This window comes from Saimiri boliviensis, chromosome 3, assembly GCF_048565385.1.
Source record: "Saimiri boliviensis isolate mSaiBol1 chromosome 3, mSaiBol1.pri, whole genome shotgun sequence".
Lineage (NCBI taxonomy): Eukaryota > Metazoa > Chordata > Mammalia > Primates > Cebidae > Saimiri > Saimiri boliviensis.
Genome location: NC_133451.1, coordinates 39,964,002 through 39,986,644, shown reverse-complemented (window position 1 = coordinate 39,986,644; position 22,643 = coordinate 39,964,002).

Genomic DNA, 22,643 nt, shown 5'->3' with positions numbered 1-22,643 from the left:
AAGAAAGCATAGAGGAGCTAACCCATTAGAACAGGCGTCCCCAAACTTTTTACACAGGGGGCCAGTTCACTGTTCCTCAGACCGTTGGAGGGCCGCCACATACTGTGCTCCTCTCACTGACTACCAATGAAAGAGGTGCCCCTTCCTGAAGTGCGGTGGGGGGCCAGATAAATGGCCTCAGGGGGCCGCACGCGGCCCGAGAGCCATAGTCTGGGGACGCCTGCATTAGAAACTCCAGTATCTAGGGGCTGGGCACAGTGGCTCACACTTGTAATCCTAGCACTTTGTGAAGCTGAGGTGGGCAGGTCACTTTAGATCAAGAGCTACAGACCAGCCTGGCCAACATGGTGAAACCTCATCTCTGCTAAAAATACTAAAAAAGAAAAAGTAGCCAGGCATGATGGTGCACACCTGTAATTCCAGCTACTCAGGAGTCTGAGGCAGAATTAATAGCTTGAACCTGGGAGGTGGAGGTTGCGGTGAGCTGAGATCATCCCACTGCACTCAGCCTGGGTGACAGAGACAGAGACTATTTTAAAAAAAGAAAAAAAAGAAAGAAATTAAGAAATTCCAGCACCTAGGCACCTTTGGGGAAAAAAAATATATAAAAAGAAATTCCACCACCTAATTGAATATTTTCTCTCTCCACTTCTAAGGTTGGGTTTCTTAGAGCCAGGGCCCGCTTTTGGGAGAAGGGAAGTGAAGAAATCAGCATAGACCCTGAGAAGTGGCTGAACAAGGATGTGGACTCACCTGCTGGAGAGCAGCCTTCCGCCTGATCCCACAGGGAAGCTCTGAAACATGGATTGTACCACTGAGTCAATCTCACGGACAGGCAAGAGGTCAGACTTTTCTGGCCTGTGCCAATCAATAAAAGGTGGAGTTTATCTCCTCCCTGGCAGACAGCTTCTGTTCGGTTGAGGGCAATTTTCCAGAGAAAGGAACAGCTGTGAGTTGTTTTCACCCAGCACTCACAGCAGCTGGGAGATGGAGGATTGGCAGCTAATGGTGATGGGGGAGGAAGCACCAACAGCAACCACTACACCTGCAACCTGACCTTCAATAGCACGTGCCTGTAACTCTCATCTGAGCTTTAATATGATGCCCTATTGCATGGTGAATTTTCTAAACATCTGCTCCTTGCCACTCACATGACTTCTTAGCTCAGCCTCTCACTGTCGATTGCCTACATTCCGAAAATAAACTCCTAATTGTGTGGTCTCCAATAAACCAACCTGTGTTCACATCACTGTGTTGCCTCCTTCTCCTATGTGGCTATCACCACTACACTGCAGCAGAAGTGATAGTGTGCAACCTCCAAGGACAGGCCTTGAGAAGACTTGTAGCTTCAGCATTAGCCTTCTTTATGCTCTCACCAATATGTGAGAAAACACAGCCTAGATATTAAAAGATGAGCAACCATGGAGCAAAGATGGCCTGGAGACCACAAGGAGAAAGAAGCCCAGCCTTTTCAGTGTCCCAGCTGAGTCGAGCCCTCAGGTGCACTAGTTGAATGGCACCATATGAGTGAACCCAGATGAGAACAGCAGAAGAGCCATTCAACTAACTTACAAAATTGTGAGCAATAACAGATGATCATTTTCAGTCACCAAGTTGAGGATCATTTGTTACACAGTGACTGATAACTAAAACATTCACTTATTGCTTTTATCCCCTTAAATCTGTCCTCCATACTGCTTCCTAAGGCCTGGATCTGACCATATCTCTTCCCTGATTGATAAAACACCGATCAGCTTCTACTCTTTAGAAAGTCAGGTCTCAACTTCAAAGCCTGCTGTGTGGCATATAAAATCCTTCACAACCTAGCCCCAGCCTACTTTTCCAACCTAATTGTCAAACATGAGAGACGCCGTCTAGCCAGTGTGAGCTTCTCCCTTTCTTCTGGACACACTGCATTGTTACAGGCATCCCTCTGTCCACCACCCTTCACAGGGCCAACCCAACTCCAAGGACAGATTCTCCTTCTAGACTTCCTCAGCTCCTTCAGGTAGATTCACTCAATCGCACCTCTGCCTTTTCTTAATTCCTTCTTACCTCTATGACAGTCCTTAGCATTTTTGTTTGTACCTGTCTCTCCCACAAGCTGCACGTTCTTTCAGTGCCGGGGTGGTGTTGTCTTCATTTTTAACCCCCAGAACCAAGTGCAATGCTTGACATGCACTTCAGCCATCAAGTGGTGGTTGACTGATTGTGAAATATCGCCAACTCTGGGCTTCTTGAGAGTGGGCACTAAGTCTTCTTCATCATGTTATGCTTGGCTTGCCTGTTAGGTGCTTACTGAATAGTTGCATAATTAGATTGAGTGATGGGAAATATAAAAATTAAGAAATGAAGAAAAATGATAGAACAGAGCAAACAAGAAAGTTCTGTGAGAGAAGGCAACTAGAAGACAGAGTCTTTACAAAGACAGTAACAATTAGAACTTCTCAGGGTTGAAGAATTCTTACCTTCTCCAAACACTGATTTTAGTTTGTTCTCAGTTTATCTCTCTCTTTGCACCAAGTGGTGGGTTTTAATAGAGGAAGGAAAGGGCAAGAGCTCTGACGTGGTTTGAGGGCTGATATAGCTGACTTTTCTCAGACACCTCCCTGTAGAGGCCCTGGCACAGGCTCCCAGCTCACAGACCGGGTATGAGTGAGGTGGTGCCAAGAGGAATCCAGGCCTGCGGGGGCCAAATGTTGTGAGTTATTTCCATGTGTTGTCTTATCTGCTGTGATAAACTGGAGCCACTTTAGAAAGGCCAGGAGCACACACCTACCTTTATTGTTGGTCCTGGGGCAGGAACATGAGTGATTTTCCCAGGATGTCTACAGTTGGATTGTATTGTTCAGAAAGCTCAAAATGATTTAATTTTCAAACATTTAAATTGGGGGTTGGGTTTATATTATAGTTTACAAATTGTGCCATTAGTGAGAAGGGTGATGGGCAAGCAGATACACATAAATAAGTCCCTAGATCAGTTCTCACACTTTAGCTATGTCAGCGTCACCTGACAAAACACAGATTGCTGGGTTTCTGAGTCATTTGCATTTCTCACAAGTTCCCAGGTGATGCAGTGGCTGCCAACTTGAAGAGACAATTTGAGCACAATTGACCTAGACTGTGAACTTCTATAGAGAATTAGACCTTTTATCTCTATGTGCTTCATGCGCAGCATTCAATAGGTGTTCAGTATGAGCCTTTTAAAAATTTGAATGACATTAATGCTAATCGTCGTTGTCAGAAAACTAATTCAAACAGAATTCTAGGCTGGTCCCATATAGTAGTGTTTACAACTAATTGATCACAACCAGTTACAGATTTCTTCATTTCTTCTCCAATCCCACTGCTTCACTTGACAGCCTTAATAATAATAATAATAATTATAATCATTCTACTGTGTGTAATAGCATCTTTCTGTATTAAGGAAAAAAATCTTGATTGAACTTATTTCTCCCATTTTTATCTCCTCCAGTAAATTCTAATGAAGAAAGCTACTCAGCTAACAGTGTTTCTGGCAGCCAAATAGAATATAGATGTACAAATCATTCAAGTAAGTTCCAGAAAAAGAACTTTTACCCAGAGATGGCCATAAACTGCTCTTGATGTTATATTTGTTTGATTTCAAGTGATAGAAACCCAAGGAGTTCTAAAACAACCAAACCAAGCAGAGATGCCTTTGAGTCTAAGGAACAACTGGAACCAGGGCTCTAAAACCAGACAGCAATCCCCTTTGGTCTCTCTTTTCAGGCTCTCTGTTTTGACTCTATTGGCTTTCGTTATAGATTGGCTTTCTCTATATTACAATAAATTCAAAAAGGATAAAAGAACTAGAAAAACAAGAATAAATTAAACTGAAAGTTAGCAGAAGGAAGAAAATAACTAAAACAGAGCAGAACTAAATGAAATTGAGACAAAAAAGAATTTTTTTAATCAACAAAATAAAAAGTTGGTTTCTTGAAAGGATGAACAAAATCGATAGACTGCTGGCTACATTAGAAAAAGAAAATCCAAATAAGCACAATCAGAAATGACAAAGGTGACATTACAATTGATCCCACAGAAATACAAAAGATCCTCTGAGACTATTATAAACACCTATGTGCACAAACTAGATACTCTAAAGGAAATGCATAAATTCGTGGATACACACAATCTCCCAAGATTAAACCAGGAAGAAACTGAAACCCTTAACAGACCAATAATGAGTTAAGGAATTGAATCATTAAAAAAAAAAAAAAAACCCACCCACTGAAAAAAAGCCCTAGACCAGGCAGATTCACAGCTAAATTCCATGAAACAAACAAAGAAGAGATTAATCCTGCTGAAATTCTTACAAAAAAATTAAGGAAGAGGAACTGCTCCCTAACTCATTCTATAAAACCAGCATCATCCTGATATCAAAATCAGGCAAGAACACAACAACAACAACAAAAAAGAAAACTATGAGCCAATATGCTGGATAAATACAGATTTAAAACTCCTCAGCAAATGGAATCCAGCAGCACATCAAAAAGATAATTTGCCACAATCAAGTGGGCTTTATTCTTGGGATGCAAGAATGGTTCAACATAGGCAAATCAATAAATGTAATTCACACCGTAAACAGAATTAAAAACAAAAACCATATGATCATCTTAACAGATAACAGAAAAAGCTTTTGATAAAATCCAATATTCTTTCATGATAAAAACCCTCAACAAACTAGGCATTGAAGAAACATACCTCAAAATAATCAGAGTCTTCAATGACAAATCCATAGCCAACATCATACCGTATGAGTTAAAGCTGAAATCATTCCTTCCAAGAACTGGAAGAAGACAAGGATGTCCACTCTCTCCATTTCTATTCAACACCATACTGGAAGTCCTAGCGAGGGCAATCAGGCAAGACAAAGAAAGACAACAGGAAAAGAGGAAGTCAAATTATCTCTCTTCACTGAAAATATAACTTGCTTTTCTTTTGAGGCAGGGTCTCACTCCATTGCCCAGTCTAGAGTGCAGCAACGCTATCTCGGCTCACTGCAGCCTTAACTTCTCAGGGCTAAGCAACCCTCAGCCTCCCAAGTAATATGTTTCTATACACAGAAAACCCTAAAGATTTTGTTAAAATACTCCTAGACCTGACAAATGGCTTCAGTAAAGTTTCAGGATACAAAAATCAATGTACAAAATTCAGTAGCATTTTTGTATGCCAATAATATTCAAGCTGAGAACCAAATCAAGAATGCAATCCCATTTACAATAGCCAATAAATAAATAAATAAAGTACCTAGGAATACATCTAACTAAGGGGGTTAAAACTCTCTACAAGGACAACTGCAAAACATTGCTGAAAGAAATCATAGATGACACAAACAAATGGAAAGGCACATTCTGTTCTCATGGATTAGAAGAAACAGTATCATTAAAATGGCCACACTGCACAATGCAATCTACAGATTTAACGCAATTCCTATCAAGTTACCAATGTCATTTTTCACAGAATTAGAAAAAACTCTTCTAAAATTTATACAGAACCAAAAAAGAGCCCAAACAGCCAAAGCAACCCTAAGCAAAAAGAACAAAGTTGGAGGATTACCTGACCTCAAATGATACTACAAGGCTACAGTAACCAAAATAGCGTGGTACTGGTAAAAAAAAAAAAAAAAAAAAAAAAAAGACACATAGACCAATGGAACAGAATAGAGAACCCAGAAATAAAGCCACACACCTATAACCAGCAGATCTTGATAAAGCTGTTATCAACAATAGGGAAGGGACATCCTATTCAATAAATGGTGTTGGAAAGACTGGCTAACCATATGCAGAAGAATGAAACTGGACCCCTACCTCTCACATATACAAAACCTCAGGATAGATTAAAGACTTAAATGTTAAGACCTCAAACTATAAAAAGCCAGCCATGTACAGTGGCTCATGCCTGTAATCTCAGCACTTTGGGAGGCAGAGATGGGTGGATCATGAGGTCAGGAATTCAAGACCAGCCTGGCCAACATGGCAAAACCCCATCTCTATGAAAAATACAAAAATTAGCTGGGCGTGGTGGTGGGCACAGGGTGGGTGCCTATAATCTCAGCTACTCAAGAGGCTCAGGCAGAGAATTGCTTGAACCCAGGAGGCTAAGGTTGCGGTTAGCCAATATGACACCACTACACTCCAGCCTGGGAGACAGAGCGAAACTCCATCTCAACAAAAAACAAAATGAAAACAAGAAAAATTAAAAAATTAAAATCTGAAAAGCAGACCTAGGAAATACTCTTCTGAACATTGATCTATGTGAAGAATTTATGACTAAGACATCAAAAGCAAACGCAACAAAAACAGTCTGGGCACAGTGGCTCACACCTGTAATCCCAACACTTTGGGAGACCAAGGTGGGTGGATAACTTGTACTCAGGAGTTTGAGACCAGCCTGGTCAACCTGGCAAAACCCTGTCTCTACAAAAAAATACAAAAATTAGCTGTGAATGGTGGCACACACCTGTAATCCCAGCTACTTGGAAGGCTGAAGCGGGAGGATTGCTTGAGCCCAGGAGGTAGAGGCTGCAGTGAGCCAAGACCATGCCACTGCACTCCAGGCACGGTGAGACATCATCTCAAAAAAAAAAAAAAAGAAAAAAATTGACAATTAGGACCTAATTAAACTAAAGAGCTTCTGCATAGAAAAATAAACTATCAACAGAGTAAACAGACAACATACAGAATGAGAAAAAATATTTTCAAACTGTGCATCTGACAAAGGACTAATATCCAGAATCTATAAGGATCATAAACAAATCAACATGAAAAAAAAGCCCTATTGAGAAGTTGGCAAAGGACAGAGGCACTTCACAAAAGAAGACATACAAACAACCAACAGGCATATGAAAAAAACGTTCAATGCCGCTAATAATCACAGAAATGCAAATCAAACCCACAATGAGATACCATCTCACACCAGTCAGAATGACTATTATTAAAAAGTTTAAAAAATAACCGTTGTTGGCAAGGTTGTAGAGCAAAGGGAACACTACACTGTTGGTGGAAATGTAAATTAGTTCAACTCTTCTGGAAAGCAATTTAGAGATTTCTCAAGGAACTAAAAATAGAACTCCCATTAGACCAAGCTATCTCATTACCCAAAAGAAAAGAAATCATTGTGCCATAAAGACACCTGCACTTATGTTTATTGTGGCACTATTCACAATAGCAAAGACATGGAATTAACCTAGGTGCCTATCAATACTGGATTAAATAAAGAAAATGAAGTACGTGCATACCCATGGAATACTCTGCAGCAATAAAGAAGAATGAAATCATGTCCTCTGCAGCAACATGGATGCAACTGGAGGCCATTATCCTAAGTGAATTCACACAGAAGCAGAAAATCAAATACCATGTGTTCTCACTTACAAGTGGGGGCTAAGCAGTGAGTACACATGGACACAAAAAGGGGACGAACAGACACTGGGGACTCTAAAAGAGGTGAGGGAGGGAGAGTGGAAAGGGCTGAAAAATTTCCTATTGGGTACTGTATTCACTGTTTGGGTGATGGATCAATTGAAGCCCAAATCTCAGCATCACGCAATACATCATATAACAAACCTGCATGTGTACCCCCTGAATCCAAAATAAAAATTAAAAAATTCAAGGAAGAGACAACTCAGCTTGGATGAGGGGTGGGGGTCACAAAAGAAAATGGCACCTCCCACAGTGGCCACATGGGTGAGGAAGAGCACAGCTCCCAGAGGAGTGGGTATTAGACACAGATGTCAGCCACTGATGCTTTTGAGCAATGAAAACCTAGGTGTTGGTCAACCCTAAAGCTCATTTAGTGAACATTCTTCTAGATCTTCTATACTAAATAATGTAACAAAGGTGAAACAAAAGTACAAACAGGTCAGCAGTGGAGAGCAACTGAAGCCTACAACCAATAGGAAAAAACAGCCTGGAATTTGGGATGTCCTTGAGAAGTGGTCAAAACTACCATTAGGATATTACAGCTTGGTGCTTCTCTAAATCATACCCTCAAATGAAGGGGCTCTGGAAATGCAAGGCAGATGTTCTCTGATTACAAAACAGATCTACTCCTTAGCAAACGATGTTTTCAAGGGTGTGACCATGGCTTTCCCAGATCTTTGGAAAAGAAAGTTTTCCTGTTGCATCTCCACATTGACCCAAAGTCAGATTTCCTGTCTTTGTCTAACTTAAACCTGAGTTTTCATATAGAAAAATTCTAGTATGGGAGGCAGAATTCCATATAAAATGGTAATCAGTGTAATCCGTTACCTTTTAAACATACATGAAAATCAGTCCATTCTTCTTACTCCATGTGGGTCCTGAATGTTTTGCATTTTAAGTACCGCAATGTCACTTTTAGTTTAGATGAAGGCCCCGGGACATCAATTCTTTAGAAAACAAATTAAACTGTAAACATTATTGCTTGCTGCTGTTAAACAAGCTCATAAAACATGTTGGCCAAGTTCAAACTTATTTAGAAAATTGGTGTTACTTTTTTGTTTTGTTTTGTTTTGTTTTTCAGAATGCTGACTCAGGTGCTGCATGTTAGGAGGATGAAGTAACACAATAGTTTGCCTCTGACCAAACTAGGTCACCAATGGTGATTCAAATGAACATGAACATTTTCAGCTGGCAATCATCACATTGGTTTTCCTTGGTGTGTGCCAATTATTCCGGTGAAGATTTCTGGGATTTCCTATTGTTTTTAGGCCAAGATTTCATGTTAGATTTTCTGTGTGCTCTACCTCCATACTCTATTCTTGATAAACGTAGAAAATCCAGCAGATAAAGGAGCTCAAAATGTCCTGCATTTGATGAGGAGTCAAACTATGAATAAATCAAATTTGAAAAAAATGACAATTGACAAAATTAAGCACATTATGAAAACAAGAATATTTTCTTTGAATTGTACAATTGAGAGTAGAACAAAAAATAAAAGATTATTTAAGCCATACGAAGCAGATGTTGATAACTAACAACAGAAGTAGAAAGCATTTGTTTGGGGAATGCAGACCACTGAAACATTACTTGCTGAATGCAGATTTGGACACATCAAAGTGCATGGATTATTAGCTATGCAGCAGTTTATGTTCCTCTTATGAATTTAGGCTTGCCATCATTATGTTATTTCTAAAGAGACAGAGTCTATATCTCATACATTAATTTTACCAACAATTACAACTCTCCATTCTGTGCCAGACACTAAGATAATTGTGAGAGATATAACTAAATAAAGTCAATTTTCTGTTCTCAAGAAGCTCACCATTAAGCCAGGAGACAGATGTGTAAAAAAGTAATTTAGAGGGAGATTACAAACACTTATACAGTCATGTGTTGCTTAATGACAGGAATATGTTCTGAAAAATGTGTTATTAGGAGATTTCACCATTCTGTGAACATTAGAGTGTATTTACACAAACCTACGTGGTGTAGCCTACTACACACTTAAGCTATATGGTATGTGGCCTATTGCTCCTAGGCTGTAAACTGTGCTGCATGTCACTGTACTGAATAATGTAGGCAATTATAATACAATGGTAAGTATTGTTATCTAAATTTATTTAAACATAGAAGAGGTACAGTAAAAATACAATATAAAAGATTTTTTAAAAACAGCAATATAGGACACTTACCAGGATTGGAACTTGGAGGACTAGAAGCTGCTCTGGGTGACAGTGAGTGAGTAGTGAGTGACTGTGAAGGCCTAGAACATTAGTGTGCACTACTATAGACTTTATGAACACTTAGGCTATGCTAAACTTCGCTTTTCTACTTTACAAACTTTTAGATTTTCTTTTAACTTTGGACCCCTTTGTTATAACACTTAGCTTAAAATGCAAACACATTGTACAGTTGTACAAAAATATTTTCTTTCTTTACATCTTTAGAAGTTTTTCTCTCTCTTTAAATTTTTTTAACTTTTTTAACTTTTTTGGTTAAAACTAAAACACAAGCACACACATTAGCCTAGGCCTACATAGGGTCAGGATCATCAATATCACTGTCTTCCACTTCCACATCTTGTCCCACTGGAAGGTCTTCAGGGTCAGTAACATACATGGAGCTGTCATCTTCTATAACAATGCCTTCTTCTGTATACCTCCTGAAGGATCTGCCTGAGGCCGTTTTACAGTTCACTTTTTTTAAATAAGTGGAAGGAGTACACTTGAAGAAAATATATAGTATAGTAAATACTTAACCCAGTAGCATAGTCATTTATTATCATTGTCAAGTGCTGTGTATGGTACATAACTGTGGGTGCTAGACTTTTATATGACTGAGAGTGCAGTAAGTTTGTTCACACCAGCATCACCACCACACTACAGAGTGAAGTTGTGCTATGATGGTTACGATGTCACTAGGCAACAGAAATTTTCAGCTCCATTATAATCTTATGGGACCACTGCCATATATGCAGTTCATCAATGACTGAAATGTCATTATAGAGCTCATGACTGTAATTTGTTTCCTTCACGTCTGGGATAAACACTGGATTATGTAAGAACCCTACCTGACCACAGCCACCAAGATTCCAGGGGTCAGAGCCAGCAGAGCCAGATAAGCAACACCCTTCTAGGTCACCGCTTTCACTGCGCTTGTTTTTGCCTGGATCTGTCATGCACTTGGTCCTCAGGGAGGGCTGTTCAAGGAGCCATGCCTATGTCTATTTCTCCCTATACACTCAACATAGGAAGAGATTATATGGATGCTGACAAACAGAAAAAGCTTATGACAACCATAGGAGACAACCGAAAACTTGTAACTTGGATAAGCAGAGTAAAACAGAGCATTGCCTTGTACAGCTATAAAGATTACGGAAATAAATAAATTCTGATTCACTCTAATTGACTGTCAGACGTGTTTGTTTTCCTGTCAAGCCCAAGATACTGGAAAAGAATTCACCTTCTTATGGGTTTTCTGCCTCAAATAGAACCATATTCTGGTCAGAAGCAATCATTGAGCTCCCTGGCTTGGAGGAAGGTATCAGCTTCCATAATTAACTTGGGATCCGGCTAGAGGATGCACACAGCCCACCAGGGACTTTCCTTAAGACCCAAGCCTGGACACTCTGCCAACCAGGCCCCTTGGAGGAGATGTCAAAGCTCACCAGAATCTCTGCTTCCCCCAACATGACAGCAAGCTGTCACCAAGGATTCTCTTTCTTTACTCTTTGTACATCTTAATTTTTTTCTTCCTGCTTCCACAACTTCTTCCCAGCCACTTGCATGGGCAGGTGTTAGGTTCTAACTGAGGCCTAACAAGGGGAGTCAGTGGGGTGGCAGGTGGCTGGAAAAACACTTGAGGAATTGTAGACAGTTTTGACATGGCTTTTACTCTCTCTCTGGGCACGAGTGAGCCCAGGCGATGAGTCTTGGGCACAAGCTGTATATACCTTCTCTCCTTGAGTGTGAGCCATATGTACAGTGTCAGTGGGGTAGTTATACCTTTTTTTTTTTTTTTTTTTTTTGGAGACGGAGTTTCGCTCTTGTTACCCAGGCTGGAGTGCAATGGCGCGATCTCGGCTCACCGCAACCTCCGCCTCCTGGGTTCAAGCAATTCTCCTGTCTCAGCCTCCTGAGTAGCTGGGATTACAGGCACACACCACCATGCCCAGCTAATTTTTTGTATTTTTTTTAGTAGAAACGGGGTTTCACCTTGTTGACCAGGATGGTCTCGATCTCTCGACCTCGTGATCCACCCGCCTCGGCCTCCCAAAGTGCTGGGATTACAGGCTTGAGCCACCGCGCCCGGCGTAGTTATACCTTTTACAGACAATAGTGACTCTGAGCCAAGCATGAGCTCACATGGATGATCATCTAATGCACCTTACGTGGCGTAGCTACATAAAGTGCCTCATGTGGCATGGTTACATACTGTGCAGAGTTGTACACCTGCACTCCAAACATGCTGAGTTATGCTGCACCAGAAGGCTGCCTCAGCCTACTCCTGACTAAAGTGCAGCCATCTCCCTTACAACAGGCCCAGATACCCTTAACCGTTCTCATTCTCAGCTTCTGAATATACTGCCATGTAGAACTGCACATCTTCAAAGACGCAATAAGTAACCATGAAACATGAACACAATTTGCTTTCCTAAAGAATGGCTGCAACAGTGATTCACCACAGTTATTCCTGAAACTCAGGGGTGGCAGCTTATAAAACAAAAAATAATAAACTGTGGATACTTGGGCCTCACCCAGAATCAGCATCTCTGGGAATAAGGAATTTGACTTTCTCTTTAAGCACACAGGAATTTTTGCAGAACAGCCAACACTGAGGGCTAGGCTAGATGGTGTTTTTCAAATTTGCCTGGTCAGAAGAATTAGCTGGGTAGCATATTAAATCCACTGGGGCCCACTCCTTCCCTGGAGATTCGAGTTTAATAGGTCTGGATGGGGCCTATCAGTAGGTTTGGAAGCTTAGCAAGATCTCCCAGTGATTCTTACAATTGAGCATGCTTGGGAAGCAGTGGGCACATGTGGGTTTCCAAAATTTCTCTTGTGTAAGAATTACCTGGGGTTCTATTTGAAAGCACAGATTCCTTTGCTCCCATCCAGATAAACAGAGACTTCCTGGCTCAGAGGTCTGGCAATCTATTTATTTAACAAAGACCTCCACTTGATTCTTATTATTTGAAAAATGGCAACAAATTTCTTGTTGATTGTCAACTTTGTCTTGCCTATAGCATCATCGGGGAACTGTGTGTGTGTTTGTGTGTGTGTGTGTGTGTGTGTGTGTGTGTTGTAAAATACACAAAGATAACCTTTATACATTCTAATACATTCACAATGTGCAGCCATCACCACTGTCTAATTACAGAACATGTTCATCTCTCATCTGGGGAGTTCTAAAACATACAGATGCCCAGGCTATACCCTAATCCAATAAATGAGAATCTTTGTGGTGGAACCCATACATTGGGACTCTTTAAAGCATTCTAGGTGATTACAATGTGTAGTCAAGTTTGGGACCACTCAGCATTCCTGCCCTCCATCCCATGGTCCTGCCCTCCATCCCATGGGGGACTCTCATGCTGCACTCTCCAGTCCTTTAAGTGCAACCTCACATTGCTCTATGCCATTCTGGCATTCTGGTTTGTCCTTCTTTCTTTCTTTCTCTCTCTTTCTCTCTTTCTTTTTCTTTCTTCTTTTTGTTCTTTCTTTCTCTTTCTCTCTCTCTTTCCACATATATATATGAATGAATTAACCCTTTATCAGACATATGATTTGCAAATATTTTCTCTCATTGTATAGGTTACCTTTTTGTTCTTTTTATGTATAACATATAAAGATGCTCAATATCACTAATTATTATGGAAATGCAAATCAAAACCTCAATGAGATACCACCTTCGTACCCATTAAGATGGTTATTATAACATTTTTTCAAAAAAAAAACAGAAGTGTTTGCGAGGATGTGGAGAAACTGGAACCCTCATGCATTGCCAGTGGGAGTATAAAATTGTGCAGTTGCTATGGAAAACATACTGTATGATGGTTGCTCAAAAAATATTTTTCAAGGGAACCAGATCGGATGGAGAAGGAGGGTGATGAAATGACAGAATCAGACTTCAGAAGGTGGGTAGTAAGAAACTACAGTGAGCTAAAAGAACATGTTCTAACCCAACGCAAAGAAAATAGGAACCTTGAAAAAAGATTGGACGAACTGCTGACGAGAATGGACAGCATAGAGAGGAGTATAAGTGAATTGATGGAGCTGAAAAACACAACATGAGAACTTCGTGAAGCATGCACAAGCTTCAACAGCCGAATTGACCAAGCAGAAGAAAGGATATCACAGGTCGAAGATCAACTCAATGAAATAAAAAGAGAAGGCAAGAACAGAGAAAAAAGCGCAAAAAGGAATGAACAAAATCTTCAAGAAATGTGGGACTATGTGAAAAGACCTAATCTACGTCTGATAGGTGTACCTGAATGTGATGAAGAGAATGAATCCAAGCTGGAAAATACTCTTCAGGATATTATCCAGGAAAACTTCCCCAACCTAGCAAGGCAGACCAATATTCAAATCCAGGAAATACAGAGAACACCACAAAGATATTCCTCAAGAAGAGCAACCCCAAGGCACATAATCGTCAGATTCACCAGGGTTGAAATGAAAGAGAAAATGCTAAGGGCAGCCAGAGAGAAAGGTCGGGTTACCCACAAAGGGAAGCCCATTAGACTCACAGCAGATCTCTCAGCAGAAACCCTATAAGCCAGAAGAGATTGGGGGCCAATATCCAACATCCTTAAAGAAAAGAACTTTCAACCCAGAATCTCCTATCCAGCCAAACTAAGCTTCATAAGTGAAGGAAAAATAAAATCCTTTGTGAACAAGCAAGCACTCAGAGATTTCATTACCACCAAACCTGCTCTACAAGAACTCCTGAAAGAGGCTCTACACATATAAAGGAACAACCAGTACCAGCCACTCCAAAAACACACCAAATGGTAAAAGAGCATCAACACAATCAAGAATCTGCATCAACTAACCAACAAAACAGCCAGGTAGCATCAAAATGACAGCATCAAATTCACACATAACAATACTATCCCTAAATGTCAATGGACTAAATGCCCCAATCAAAAGACACAGACTGGCAAATTGGATAAAAAGCCAAAACCCATCAGTGTGCTGTATCCAGGAAACCCATCTTACCTGCAAGGATACACAAAGGCTCAAAATAAAGGGATGGAGGAAGATCTACCAAGCAAATGGAGAGCAAAAAAAAGGCAGGAGTTGCAATTCTCATCTCTGATAAAATAGACTTTAAAGCAACAAAGATCAAAAGAGACAAAGAAGGACATTACATAATGGTAAAAGGATCACTGCAACAAGAAGAGCTAACGATCCTAAATATATACGCACCCAATACAGGAGCACCCAGATACATAAGGCAAGTTCTTAATGACTTACAAAGAGACTTAGACTCCCACACAATAATAGTGGGAGACTTTAACACCCCATTGTCAATATTAGACAGATCAACCAGACAGAAAATCAACAAGGATATCCAGGACCTGAATACAGACCTGGAACAAGCAAACCTAATAGACATTTACAGAACTCTCCACCCCAAATCCACAGAATATACATTCTTCTCAGCACCACATCACACCTACTCTAAAATTGACCACATAATTGGCAATAAATCACTCCTCAGCAAATGCAAAAGAACAGAAATCATAACAAACAGTCTCTCAGACCACAGTGCAATCGAGTTAGAACTCAGAATGCAGAAACTAACTCAGAACCGCACAGCTTCATGGAAACTGAACAACTTGCTCTTGAATGTTGACTGGATAAACAATGAAATGAAGGCAGAAATAAAGATGTTCTTCGAAACCAATGAGAACGAAGACACAACATACCAGAATCTCTGGGACACATTTAAAGCAGTCTCAAGAGGAAAATATATAGCAATGAGTGCCCACATGAGAAGAAAGGAGAGATCTAAAATTGACACCCTATCATCAAAATTGAAAGAGCTACAGGAGCAAGATCAAAAAAACTCAAAACCTAGCAGAAGACAGGAAATAACTAAGATCAGAGCAGAACTGAAGAAAATAGAGACACAAAAAACTTCAAAAAATCAATAAATCCAGGAGCTGGTTTTTTGAAAAGATCAACAAAATAGACAGACCACTAGCCAGATTAATAAAAAAGAAAAGAGAGAATAACCAAATTGATGCAATAAAAAACGATAAAGGGGATATCACCACAGATTCCACAGAAATCCAAACCATCACCAGAGATTATTACAAACAACTCTATGCACATAAACTAGTAAACCTGGAAGAAATGGATAAATTCCTGGACACCTGCATCCTCCCAAGCCTAAACCTGGAAGAAGCCGAAACCCTGAATAGACCAATAACATGGTCTGAAGACGAGGCAGCAATAAAGAGCCTACCACCCAAAAAAAGCCCAGGTCCAGATGGGTTCACAGCGGAATTCTACCAGACATACAAAGAGGAGCTGATACCATTCCTTCTGAAACTATTCCAGACAATCCAAAAAGAGGGAATCCTTCCCAAATCATTTTACGAGACAAACATCATCCTGATACCAAAACCCGGCAGAGACTCAACAAGAAAAGAAAATTTCAGGCCAATATCCATGATGAACATAGATGCAAAAATCTTCAATAAAATACTGGCAAACCGATTGCAACAGCATATCAAAAAGCTCATCCACCATGATCAAGTAGGATTCATCCCGGGGATGCAAGGCTGGTTCAACATACACAAGTCCATAAACGTAATTCACCACATAAACAGAACCAAAGACAAAAACCACATGATTATCTCAATTGATGCAGAGAAGGCTTTCGACAAAATTCAACAACCCTTTATGCTAAAAACCCTCAATAAAGTAGGTATTCACGGAACGTATCTCAAAACAATAAAAGCTATTTACGACAAACCAACAGCCAATATCATACTGAATGGGCAAAAACTGGAAGCATTCCCTTTGAAATCTGGCACTAGACAAGGATGCCCTCTCTCACCACTCCTATTCAATATAGTACTGGAAGTTCTAGCCAGAGCAATCAGGCAAGAAAAAGAAATAAAGGGTATCCAAATTGGAAAGGAGGAAATCAAATTGTCTCTATTTGCAGATGACATGATTGTATATCTGGAAGACCCCATCATCTCAGCCCAAAATCTCCTGAAACTGATAGACAACTTCAGCAAAGTCTCAGGATACAAAATCAACGTGCAAAAATCACAAGCATTCCTATACACCAGTAATAGACTTCAAGAGAGCCAAATCAAGAACGAACTGCCATTCACAATTGCTACAAAGAGAATAAAGTACCTAGGAATACAACTAACAAGGAACATAAAGGACCTCTTCAAGGAGAACTACAAGCCATTGCTCAACGAAATAAGAGAGGATACAAACAGATGGAGAAACATTCCATGTTCATGGTTAGGAAGAATCAACATCGTGAAAATGGCCATACTGCCCAAAGTAATTTACAGATTCAACGCTATTCCCATCAAGCTACCAATGACCTTCTTCACAGAACTGGAAAAAAAACACCTTAAACTTCATATGGAACCAAAAGAGAGCCCGCATAGCCAAGTCAATTCTAAGCAAAAAGAACAAAGCAGGAGGCATCACACTACCGGACTTCAAACTATACTACAAGGCTACAGTAATCAAAACAGCATGGTACTGGTACCAAAACAGAGATATAGACCAATGGAACAGAACAGAGGCCTCAGAGGAAATACAACATACCCACAACCATCTGATCTTCAACAAACCTGACAAAAACAAGCAATGGAGAAAGGACTCCCTGTTTAATAAATGGTGTTGGGAAAACTGGCTAGCCATGTGCAGAAAGCAGACACAGGACCCCTTCCTGACACCTTACACCAAAATTAACCCCAGATGGATTAAAGACTTAAACATCAGACCTAATACCATAAAAACCTTAGAAGAAAATCTGGGCAAAACCATTCAGGACATAGGTGTAGGCAAGGACTTCATGACCAAAACACCAAAAGCAATGGCAACAAAAGCCAAAATAGACAAATGGGACCTAATCAAACTCCACAGCTTCTGCACGGCAAAAGAAACAGTCAGTAGAGTGAATCGGCAACCAACAGAATGGGAAAAAATTTTTGCAGCCTACCCATCTGACAAGGGGCTGATATCCAGAATTTACAAAGAACTAAAGCAGATCTACAAGAAAAAAACAAACAAGCCCATTCAAAAATGGGCGAAGGATATGAACAGATACTTTACAAAAGAAGACATACAGGAGGCCAACAAACATATGAAAAAATGCTCATCATCACTGGTCATCAGAGAAATGCAAATCAAAACCACATTGAGATACCATCTCACACCAGTTAGAACGGCGATCATTAAAAAATCGGGAAACAACAGATGCTGGAGAGGATGTGGAGAAATAGGAACACTTTTACACTGTTGGTGGGAATGTAAATTAATTCAACCATTGTGGAAGACAGTGTGGCGATTCCTCAAGGACCTAAAAATAGAAATCCCATTTGACCCAGCAATCCCATTACTGGGTATATATCCAAAGGATTATAAATCATTCTACTACAAGGACACGTGCACACGAATGTTCATTGCAGCACTGTTTACAATAGCAAAGACCTGGAATCAACCCAAATGCCCAACGATGATAGACTGGATAGGGAAAATGTGGTACATATACACCATGGAATATTACGCAGCCATCAAAAACGATGAGTTCACGTCCTTTGTAGGGACATGGATGAACCTGGAAACCATCATTCTCAGCAAACTGACACAAGAGCAGAAAATCAAACACCGTATATTCTCACTCATAGGCGGGTGTTGAACAATGAGAACACATGGACACAGGGAGGGGAGCACTACACACTGGGGTCTGTTGGGGGGAAATGGGGGAGGGGCGGGGGGTAGGGAGGTGGGAAGAGATGGCATGGGGAGAAATGACAGATACAGGTGAGGGGACGGAAGGCAGCAAACCACATTGCCATGTGTGTACCTATGCAACAATCTTGCATGTTCATCACATGTACCCCAAAACCTAAAATGCAATTTAAAAAAATTTTCTAATTAAAAATAGAACTTCCAAGTGATCCAGGAATTCTGTTAATGAGCATAAAGAATTTAGAAACAGGATCTCAAAGAGGTATTCATATTTGTATACCCATATTCATAGCAGTATTATTCACAAGCATCAAAAGTTGGAAATAACCCAATTGTCCATCAACAGATGAATGGAAAAACAAAATGTGGCATAATATACACATGCAATGGAATATTTTTTCAACCTTAAAAAGAAAAGAAATTCTGGGCCAGGCATGGTGGCTCATACCTGTAATCCCAGCACTTTGGGAGGCCAAAGCAGGCAGATCACGAGGTCAGGAGTTCATGACCAGCCTGAACAATATGGTGAAAACCCATCTCTACTAAAAAAACAAAAATTAGCCAGTGTAGTGGCACGTGTCTGTAGTTCCAGCTATTCGGGAGCCTAAGGCAGGAGAACTGCTTGAACCCAAGAGGCAGAGGTTGCAGTGAGCCAAGATCGCACCACTGCACTCCAGCCTGGGCAACAGAGTGAGACTCTGTCTCAAAAATAAATAAATACATAAAAAGGAAATTCTGACACATGCTACAAAATGAGTGAAGCCTTAGAGCATTGTGCTAAGTTAAACAAGACAGTCACAAAAGGATAAATACTGTATGATTCTGCTTCTATGATATACCCAGATTGATCAAATTCATACGGACAGAAAGTAGCGGGAAGGGAATTGGGCATTAGTGTTTAATGGGTACAGAATTTCAGGTTTGCAAGCTGATAAGAGTTTTGGAGATGAATGGTGGCAATGGCTGTACATGATGTGAATTTACTTAATGCCACCGAACTGTACACTTAAAATGGTTAAGATGGCACATTTTACGTTACGCATGTTTTACTCTAATGAAACATTTTAAAATAATATTTAAAAACAGGAGAAAAAAAGGTTGTTGCAATAACGTGGGTAAGAAATGCCAAGAGTCTGAACTGAGACAGTATCAGTGGAGAAAGGAGGAAAAGACAAATTTTAAGTATATTTCGGAGGAAAATGATTAAGACGGGATATGGAGATGAGTGGAAAGAGTCCAAGTTTCAAGTCTTGGGAGGTGAGTGGTGGCATTTCCCAAGGTCAGAAGCACAGAGAGACGAGAATTTTCACTTCCAAAATGCTTTGAAATTTTCCAAAATATTTTTCCATCTGTAATCTAATTTCAACATGAGCTAGAAGGAACAAAGAGTTTTATCCACCCTTTACAGGTGATGAAACTGAGACAGCCAAATATAAAGGGGTCCCCAGAGAAGCTCTGACCTGCCTGCGCGCTGGGAGAACAGGGTGGAACCTTCGGAAGTTCCCACCGTTCTGCAGCAGGGAGGCGCCTGGCCTCTCCTCTTCCTGGGTGGTACCTGGGACTCAAGCTGTGAGGCAGGAAACCTGCCAGTAAGACTCTCGCTTTACTGAGAGTCCCTGTTTCCCTTTCGTTCCTTTTTGCCCAGTAAATTTCATTTTTCTCACCTTTCTATATGTCTGCAAGCCTAATCTTTCCTGGTTACATGACAAGATCCCTAAGGAGAAAGTCCTACAACAAAACAGGGCCCCAAAAAGATCTTCCACAGATCTTCAGACTTGCGTCTGAGAATGTTTTATTCCAAAATTTGCTGACTTCTCAGAAGCTGTGATGTGAAGATCCTCAGAGAACGCTGATAGGGATTTTCTTTTTCCATTCATTTGAAAATTTGTAGAAGATGGTAGAATACATACAGTTGAATGAAACACAGACATGAAGGAATACCTCACAGAAAGAAAGTTAAAATTCTGAAATAAACAAAAGCTTTCTGAATCCTACAATCTCTCAGGCATTCTTCTAGGCATCAGGGTAAAGTGGTAGAAGGACCAAGTCCCTAACCTCAAGAAGATTTTCACTGGGGGGAAAACAAGCAACTGCCAAGATAACATCAAAGAGTGGCAGCAGTGTGAGAAAAATACACACAGTGGTAGGATTGCTAAGGTGATAATTGAGTTGCCTCCAGAATAATAAGGTAGAGTCTGTCTTTCAAAGATGTGGAGGAAGAGTATATCACATTACAGGCAACTTCAAGTGCAAGGACCTTCAGGTACAAAGAAGTCAGGGACGATCTCAGTACGTTTCAGAAACAGAAAAAAAAAAAAAAAGAGGAGGGCCAATATGGTTGCAATCTTTTACTTGTTATGTTTGAAACCTGAATCAGCCATTTCTATTAGAATTCATTCTTGGAATACATCGGATAGGCAGTTGGAGGCACTATATAAAAAGGTGCATCAAAAATATTCTCTCTCTTTGGCTGGGCATGGTGACTCACACCTGTAATCTCAGCACTTTGGGAGGCCAAGGCAGGCTGATGAGGTCACAAGTTTGAGACCACCCTGGTCAACATGGTGAAATCCTGTCTCTACTAAAAATACAAAACTTAGCTGGGCATGGTGGTGGGTGCCTGTAATCCCAGCTACTCGAGAGGTTGAAGTAGGAGAATCACTTGAGCCCAGGAGGCAGGGGTCGTGGTGAGCCAAGATCACGCCACCAAACTTCAGCCTGGGTGACAAAGTGAGATTTGGTCTCAAAAAAAAAACAAAACAAAACTCTCCTTTTTAATCCACATGACGGCTCTACTAGGTATGTATGTTCCCCCTGTTTTGGTGATGATCCTGAGAATTTAAGTTCTCTGCCCAAGGAAATATATGTAGTTACAGACAGAATCAAGATTCAAGTCCAAGTTTTACAAATCAGAAGTTCTTACTAACATACACTGCCTGTCATTGTAAATGTAAAATAGTAATAAAGGACACTTAAACATATTAATAGGCCAGGCCGGGCTCATGCCTATAATCCCAGCACTTTGGGAGGCCAAGGTGGGAGGATTTTTTGAGCCAGGAGTTCAAGACCAGCCTGGGCAATATAGCGAGACCCTGTCTCTACAAAAAATGCAAAAATCAACTAGCCAGGCTGAGGTGGGAGAATTGCTTGTGCCTAGGAGATTGAAACTATAATGAGAAGCTTTCATGTCACTGTACTTCAGCCTGGGCAATATAGCAAGACCCTATTTATTTATTTATTTATAAACCAAGTCTTTTTTTTTTTTTTTTTTTTTTTTTTTTGAGACGGAGTTTCGCTCTTGTTTCTCAGGCTGGAGTGCACTGGCACGATCTCGGCTCACTGCAACCTCCACCTCCCGGGTTCAGGCAATTCTCCTGCCTCAGCCTCCCGAGTAGCTGAGATTACAGGCACGTACCACCATGCCCAGCTAGTTTTTGTATTTTTAGTAGAGACGGAGTTTCACCATGTTGACCAGGATGGTCTCGATCTCTTGACCTTGTGATCCACCCACCTTGGCCTCCCAAAGTGCTGGGATTACAGATGTGAAAGTCTTTTTTTTTGTTTTTTTTTTGTTTTTTTGTTTTTTTGAGGCAGAGTCTCACTCTGTCACCCTGACTGGAGCACAGTCATGTGATCTGGCTCACTGTAACCTCCACCTCTGGGTTCAAGTCATTCTCCTGCCTTAGCTTTTCAAGTAGCTGGGGTTACAGGTGTGCACCACCACACCCGGTTAATTTTTGTATTTTTAGTAGAGATGGGGTTTCACCATGTTGGCCAGGCTAGTTTCGAACTCCCAACCTCAGGTGATCAGCCCACGTCAGCCTCCCAAAGTGCTGGGATTACAGGTGTAATTCATTGCATGTGGCCTATAAATCAAGTATTCAAATATGTTTCTTGAGAATCCATAGGACCCATCAGGGAATGCAGCTTTAGTGACTCTCATGCCTGAGTAGGACCACTGCCACATATGGCAGCTCAGCCAGTTCACTGATAGACAGTCATCTTTTCCACTGACTTTCTACCAGACAGTGGCAAAGGAGGAGGGCCATCCTCTGCATAGGACACCTGCCTAGGTGGACACCATCAGAACAACACCAGACTTTGCTCTATGCATCCTAAGTTCTTATATACGGAGTCAGTGAGACAGAAACCAGAATGTCATTAACTCTCCCCCAGGAATTTACCCTAGAGAAATCAAAACTGATCCACATAAACACATGCATAGGAATGTTCAGAGTAG